This window comes from Monopterus albus, unplaced genomic scaffold, assembly GCF_001952655.1.
Source record: "Monopterus albus unplaced genomic scaffold, M_albus_1.0 scaffold262.1, whole genome shotgun sequence".
Lineage (NCBI taxonomy): Eukaryota > Metazoa > Chordata > Actinopteri > Synbranchiformes > Synbranchidae > Monopterus > Monopterus albus.
The window spans coordinates 118,415-126,745 of NW_018128142.1; positions in this window are offsets into that span (position 1 = coordinate 118,415).

Consider the following 8,331-nt stretch of genomic DNA (forward strand, 5'->3'; position numbering starts at 1 on the left):
ATTATTTGCATTGCCTTCCTGATGAAGTATTCTTGTAATTAGTTACCGCTGCTGGAAGTGTTAAAACACGAAAATGTTTCCCAATTCAAATTAAATTTAAGCAGCAGCAACCTGTTGATCTGACTGAACGAGGGTGACAGACTGAGGCAGACGGTCCAAAATAATGTTTACAGTCTCCATATTAATTGAATTAATTTCTACTTCTACAAGGATTTAATAATTTTCCCAAGCTGATGAGTTTGACATTTTTCTATTAGATGTAATACAGTTTCACAGCAAGCAAAGGCATTTGGTGATTGAAAATATGTCAATTACATTTTTGTTACAAAAAATGTCACCATGATGATTTTGTATATTTTTACTGGAACTATTTATATGAAATCTAATTTACGCCACTGTACCAAAATTCCTGCTACTTCTTTTTATCAAGATCCATTATACATATTCAGAAAATCTGAATACGTAATAATTATTTATAATAATAACTGTAGTAGAGTGTCCACAACTGAAGCACAGCTTTCACAAATATTTTTCATTTTTTTATACATGTACAACAGTTTTTCAAATTACCTTTTTACCACAAATACTTTCAAAATAAAAGAATGATTTTAAATTGTATTTGTTTCATTTAATTAAAGATTATTAATAGATACACTCAGTTTAACAGTGTAAAATGGTAAGTAATCATTTAATAGCTTAGTCAAGGCAGTAATAAAATGTTGTGTATTGTGTCTACACTCAGGCGTTAGTGTAGTTTGTGTATCTGGGTCTTTAAGAATCACAGCTGATGAATACCGCATTGCAGCTGAAGGTCACAAAGGTCGGGACATTGAGGCCACTGAGAGGCTCTGACTTTAACGAGGGTCCTATGGGTGGCGTCCTTGTCTCCACTCTTATTCATACTGCATGTAAGAAACCTGCAGGCTCACCATTAGAAATCATTCAACTGCAGAGATATCGAATTACGTGTCAAAAGGAATACACAGTTTTACTGAACTGTACACTGAAAAAATTGGCTCCATGTAATGCAAATGGCCTCAGGAGCAGTCAACATCATGTAAATGTATTCATTTGTATTGAAGCAGACCATACAGTTGAGGAAACTGTATACCATTTTGGACAAATTGCCTTAAGAATTAAGAAATTGCACAGCAAACAGCCTGTTTTGATTATTTTTCTGCTCTCTCAAAGAACTTTTCTGACAATTGTAAGATGCTGGCCTTGCCAATTCTTCATTTTTTGAATAAAATCAATTTACGAGCTATGACGGAGGTCACACTGCGGTCTTGGGATACAAGTGTTCTTTTATATATCTGCAAAAAAGTGCACTGCTGTTCCAAGGTTTGTGCCAAAATGTTTCTAGAGGAGGAGACTACACTGAGAGCACACTCAGATACATTTGATCACAGCCAGATATTTTTGTAGTTAACCTGGCAGCACTTCCTACAAATACAGTTTGTAGGTTTCAGAAATAAAAGATGTGCTAGATATAGACTGTGACTCTGTGTAAACATATATCTGGTGGTTGCAAAAAGTTTGTGAGTTTCTGTTGTAACCATTTGGACTCTACCCTGCCATTCAGCTTTGCTAATAGAGTTTGTGCCCAACCAAGTCACACTTCCCTCCAGTCACTTACTCCAAACATACCCCCAGAGGACAGAACAAGCTGTTTAACTGATATACTATGCAGCCATCAACCTTTGAATTTGGAGGAAGAAGGAAACTGGCAAACTGGTGTAAATAGAAGAACAAAACGCTACAGCTCAAACAGAAGCATGTATCTTCTTCTCTGCGTCTGTGGTGTCCCACTGGATCTCCCTGCTGCCTCACATCTCTGCTGAAGAGATAAGACTGGCTGTGCCCTAACAAGACGAACAATTATGGTTGACTTCATTCCTCTCAGATCGTTTCACCGAGGTAGAAGGAGAAGGCATTTATTTTTGGTAAAAGATTTTTTTAAACATGTTAAGAAAACAAAGCTTTTTATTAATCTGTCTATTCTTTTGATATGTGAGAAATAAACACTTGGCAAAACCAAACTCACCAACAGCAATTAAAAGCTATCTTTTCCAAAACAGACTTTTTGGATCAGCTTGTCTGTGACTATTTAGAGTTGCTTGTTACTGTGGGCAAGTGAAGCATGTAACATTCATCCCTGTTATGTTTGGAACAGAGCACAGCACGAGCACCACTATGCTCTGTCACGGCAGGTTGTTCCTCTACCTCTTCAGAAAAAAATCGGCAACACAAGACTTTCACCCCCTAAAATTTCATTTTCAGTATTCTGAAGCTCTAAATTGTTAGCTTAGGAAAATAAAAGGTTTTATTCTAATCTGAACAATTAGCCTTTCTGCATAACTTAAGACACTAGCCCTTGTAATAGCCATAGTATTGTAGAGAACATATTTAAATGCATGATGAATGAAAGCTGTTATTGTACTTTTTGAAATTATCTGTATGATTTCAAGTAGGATGAGATATAGGGGCATGCCATATAGTCAACCATCACCTCAAAAAGCTCCATAATAGCCACTTCAAAATGGACTATACCTCCAAGGTTGTTCTATTATTTCTTTTCATAATTTTCACTATCAATCCACCCATAGTGAATGGGATTGAAGCATATGAATGTTGCACAAAGGCAACGCCAGATGATGTAAATATAATATCTAAGAGAGTCTTTACATGCAATTCTTTAAAAAAAGGAGCTGTCTGTTATGTATGGGAACTAAAAATCTTCCCCAAAATCATGAATCCATATAGCCATATAATTAAATCATAATGTGAGCTATGAAACAAGCTGATACAGATTATATGATGCTGTCATGCAAAAAGATGATATTTCCATTTTTAAAGCTGCATAAGGTGAAACAACACAAGAGTCTACTGCCAAGCTAGCAGCCCTGTGAGGCTGGATTTGGGCTGTGTTTAGAGCTACAGTAATGTCAGCATGCTAACATGCTGATGTTTATGACATCTAATGTTTGCTATGTTCACCATCTCTGTGTAGTGTGCTAGCATGCTAATGTGTGCATTGTGAGATGGTGTAAAGTGTGTCCACGCACCAAGCACTGCTCCTAAGCATCCATGTTCCCCCTGAAGGCTAAAACAGGTCAAAATGTCAAAATGCTCATTTGAAGATCAGGCCTGAAATAATTTTCACACATCCCCATGTCCTGGCTAATTGAGCATAATTGCCAAATTAACTGGTCAGTAATTTAATTTTAATTATTCTGTGTTTTGTCTCTCTCTCTCTCCCCCCCCCTTCACTTTTGTTTGAACTTGTTAGATATAAAGACATGTCATGTTTGGAGTGTCATGTTCAGTAAAGTGGACTGAAATAGGACCCAATTAATATCATGAGCTGAACCCTGAAACAGGAAAGAAAAAAGGGACCTAATGGGGACATGTCCTCAGGACATAATTGAATCAGATCACATTAGCTTTAACATGAGCAATGATGCCCACAGGGTACAAGTTTGTCTTGAAGGTACACACATTAAACTAAGTCCTAAGAGGCTGCTCCGATCCTAAACGACTTACCTGTAAATGTCCAACAAAAGACGGTGTTTATCTAGCATTAAGCTACTACTGGCAAAGCAGGTCATTAATGAATCTGGAGATACAGTGGAAAGTAAAAAGGGTTCCTTTTTATTCTAGAAAAGATTAAAAACCGTCTTCATTTATTAAATTCTAGAAATAAAAGTAGCTTAACCAATGAAATGTTTGTGCAGTTGTAGTACACTGGGACAATTTATTTCTCACAGTGTTCCATAGCAGCGGTGGGCTACCTAGCCTGAAACGTCATCATAAAACCTAATACACTACTGTGAAACATTTTATGGGACAAGAGCAGCACTGGTATTTAATACAGAAAATGTAACAGACTTAATGTGATTGCTAAAGGCTATCAATTATTGAGGTTCATGAGACAGGATGAGTTGATTTTGGCAGCTTACTGCCTTGGCTAAAGCTATGTGGGACTGGCACTTACCAAGTTAAGTAAGTAAAATTACTAAACTACTATGAAAATATAAATCATGTGCATGTTTTTAGACCATTTTAAACTGCTAAAATTATTCAGGGCCTTTTCTTGTTTTCTGTAGCAGCTCACTATCGAGCATCATAAGGGTAGCAGGAACCTCTGACACCATGGAAGGCAGACAAACACCCTGAACAGATTTCTATCAGAGGCACAGTAGTGGGACCATGGTGGTACAGGTGTTTGTTTATCACTGTGCAGTTTGGAAAACTTGGGCCCTCAAAGGGGACTGTGACAAACACCAGGGGGAACACACTAAGTCCATGCACAGCACATAAAGACTGAAATCCAAACCAGGACCTTGTTTTGTGCATGTAAATGTAAAGTATTACTTGAAAATATGTACAATATATAATGAACACCAAACAGCCTGAAGACCCACACATAACTTCCTGGTCGGAGTCTTAGTATCCCTCACCCTGCACCTCTCTCTCTTTGACTGTCACTCTGATAGACTAATAGCCCCTCTCTTTCCTGGTTGTTCCTTTGCACTGTGGACCTCCAGACTGCATTATCCAAGGCTAGTCCAGACTCATAAAATAGTAACCTTATGATCCTCCAGGCCAAACTTAAAGGGACACCAGAGCCCCAACCTGCCCCAACCAGCCCAGTTGATTAGTGCTACTCGGAGCCGATCACACCCAGGCTCATCACACAGGTCCTTCAGACCAACTAACTACAAATGTGAGGTGGCACCTCTGGGCCTAAGACCTGTCTGAGTCTACCCATAGCCTGAGGTCATGTGGCCTCACTGTCCAGCATCACTGGCCTCAGGGATCTGAAACAGCAGCAGCAGAAAGAGACGGAGAGACTGACTGACCCAGAAAGACCAGAATGGTCAGCCAGACAATGGTCACGTGATGACGCCTCCATGTTTTCACTGGGAAAGATCTGGAATAAAGAACATCTGGAAGGTGTCACCACAAACAGCAAGAGCCGCCACGTCTTTGGCTGAAGGGACCAAGATCAACAGTGAGATGGTAAAAGAAACAAAGAAATATTTGGACAATGACAAAACGACTGAGATATCAGACTCTTGGTTGTTGGACTGAATAGCTGATATTCAGTCTGAATATTCAGCTCGGTTTGAAACTAGAATGTTGTGAAAGTGTTTATGATTTAATAGATGTGATATCATTCTAAAGGAATATTGCTAAAACTTCAAGACAGGCAAAGCCACTGATCCAGGTAAGACATGGAAATAAAGAAGCACCATTGTTGTTGTATGGTATGGAACCCTGCAAAATAATAGTTAGTTGATGATACTGTATGTTGCTTACCTTTGAAAATAAAGCTACATTGGTGTTACTACTGTAGACTGTGAGCTAGTTATCTGGTCATGCCACTAGTCACGACTGGAATAGATGCTCCACACCCAGTAACACAGACTTTTTTTTTAAAGATGTCTCCAAGTCCAAGGCATGGGATCCTTGTTTACTTTACTCCTCCCAGGCCACAGCATACAAAAATGGTGGAGTTCCCCTTTAATTAGAACACACTATCAAAATAATATAGCACTACCAGTCAGCTATATACATATATATATATATATATATATATATATACAGTGGTGTGAAAAAGTATTTGCCCCCTTACTGATTTCTTATCTTTTTGCATGTTTGTCACACTGTAATGTTTCAGATCATCAAATATTTAAATTTGTTTGATGATCTGAAACATTACAGTGTGACAAACATGCAAAAAGATAAGAAATCAGTAAGGGGGCAAATACTTTTTCACACCACTGTATATATAAAACACTTCAGCAAACAGCTTTGACCCTGATTATTTTCACTTGTGTCTGAACAGACTAGCTGTTTGTGAAGCGGAGCAACAACATCCTACAATAACCAGGCCTATAGCTTTGGAAACAGGCTCACTGTACAAGCAAGTACAAATCAGAATGAGCATATGAGTCACTTGGTGAGAGAAAGGTACACTGTATATTAACAGAGATGGAGAGAGCGACGTGGCTGAGGCTCTTCACTGTGCATGAGCAAAAACAGAGGCAGCTCTCTGAGCGTAATTACAAAACCCACTAAAAGAACAGTGTCAAAAGAATTAGGTCCTGAATATCAGAGCTCAGTGTAATGGAAGCAACAAGTTGACAATGAACTAGTGAATTTGTGGCGGGTGCACAGCAGCTGAGATATCCAACAAAACTTGTATGTTGGCTCTTCTCTTATCTGGTTGGATTACTGGTACTTAGACAACATGCAGTTAAGCATAAGTGACAGAAAGCTCTTTTTTTAAAGATTGACTGCTTATCTCTTATTGTGTTTGAGAAGGCGATAGATGGATGTAGACTATACTACATTTTGACACTTATGTACATCGTTTAAAAGCCTCATTCGGAACATACAGGACTATTGTATCTCTAATTTCACTGCCTAGAGGCTCATATGAGGGAGATAGTTGCACCAGCCAGTGTGAAGGTTGAATGCATTAATGAGCTGATGCATAACATTTTAAAGATTCTCCAGCAAATGCTGTCCCGCTGCTGATTTTGCATTTCATGTCTAATCATGAATGTACAGTTATCGAAAGTTATTGGTGTGAAGATGCTTTCATTTTAGTGCGTCCAAACAATGTCCATTTTGAAAAGCATATTGATAAGAGTACCTGCAGTTTGACAACCAGTCCGACCACGTAGATAGAAAGATAAATAAATAAATAAAGCCACATGTTTGAGGTTACAGTTGCTACAACCTTTCATTTGGAACACACTCCCACCTTTCAACAGATAAAGCTGTTCTCTTTAAAAGCCCACCTCCCTATTCATCAGATTTGTCATTGTGAGACAACGTGGTGATGCTACACTGTGTTTTCAATTAGCCTGCTCACTGTTTACAGGTATTGTACTCGGGGCTTTTGGGCCAGCGCAGCCTGGCCTCCAGGCCATTGTAGCTGCTGACAATAGATAATGAGCTATCCACCTATATCCAGCCAGCACAAGATGGACACACTTATACACATGCTGTGTGATTTTACTAAGATGGGGACACAAACATTCAGCCAGTGATTGATCCATTCTGCATGCATTTATTTTTTATATAAAATTGTCCAACCTGAGCTTCTTTCTCTGAGTGTGTGTGTTGAGATTTGGATTTGGAGCAGAGGAAAGCACAGAAAACATTCAACACAAGGTCAAGAGTCTGATCATCTCCTCTTTACAGGCCTGAGACATTCAACAACTAGCACAGCAGATGACAATTTTAAAACATTATTTGTGCTATAAACATGTTTCCTTCAAGCTGTATGTTTGTAGATTAGATTTGAAAAGTTTTTTTTGTTGAGATAGTATGGTTACACCACAGATACCGCTGGAAGTCCATGATGACTTATTCATCAGGTGGCCAAACTCAGGTGGATGCAGTTAAGGAGATAACACAGCAGGTAGATTTACATGCCACAACTGATGCAAAATAAATAAAAATGGGTGGGGTGGGATCACCTCGCCTACCGTGGCCACATCAAAAGGATCCTGGTTATTACTGGGCAAGGAGATAACTGGAGGCTGCATTACCATAACATAAACCTCGCTGCCCTCGTTTATAATCGCGACACACACGTTGACCATACATACAGCATGGTGGACATGCACTATAACCACACAAGCTAAGAGGGACAAACTACTTTATAAATCCATAACAACCAGAAGCGCTTGTTGTCTCACAATTAATTAGGCAACTTATTGAGCTCAAGATGCAACATGCATGTTAATTTAATGGGTTATGTCTGGTTTCAGAAAAAAGGGGAGCTGCTTTGATGTTCACAAAACTTGGCAGTAAATCACTGGCAGCAAACAAATAGAGAATTAATGAAGACCCAGAAAACAATAACAAAGGCTATTGTTGCACAAATACATGCATGATAATGTCTTATCACGTATGCATGCTAAATGCTATTTCAGCCAATAGTGTGCCTCTGCGTGTGCTCGGGGTTATTATCAGTGCTCTCTCACTGGTCTTCAATGCGTTAAGTGTGATGGTGGGCTTATTTTCTTCTGTCAATCAAACACTTCAGTTTATTTTTGATTATATTTCACTACACAATATAGATATAGTTCAAACTCTAAAAATATCCATTAATCACATAAACTATAAATGACATAGAAGACACATATACATTATCTAACATAATACAGTTAAACAAGGCATCAACCATAGGCCTGTTGTACATTATATACTTCTTACTGCTGCCTGCTGTGGCTACATCTAGTTTAATTAATTAATTAATTAACCAAAATGAGTGAGGAAAATGGGAAAAAAGATTGCACGGCCATGGTC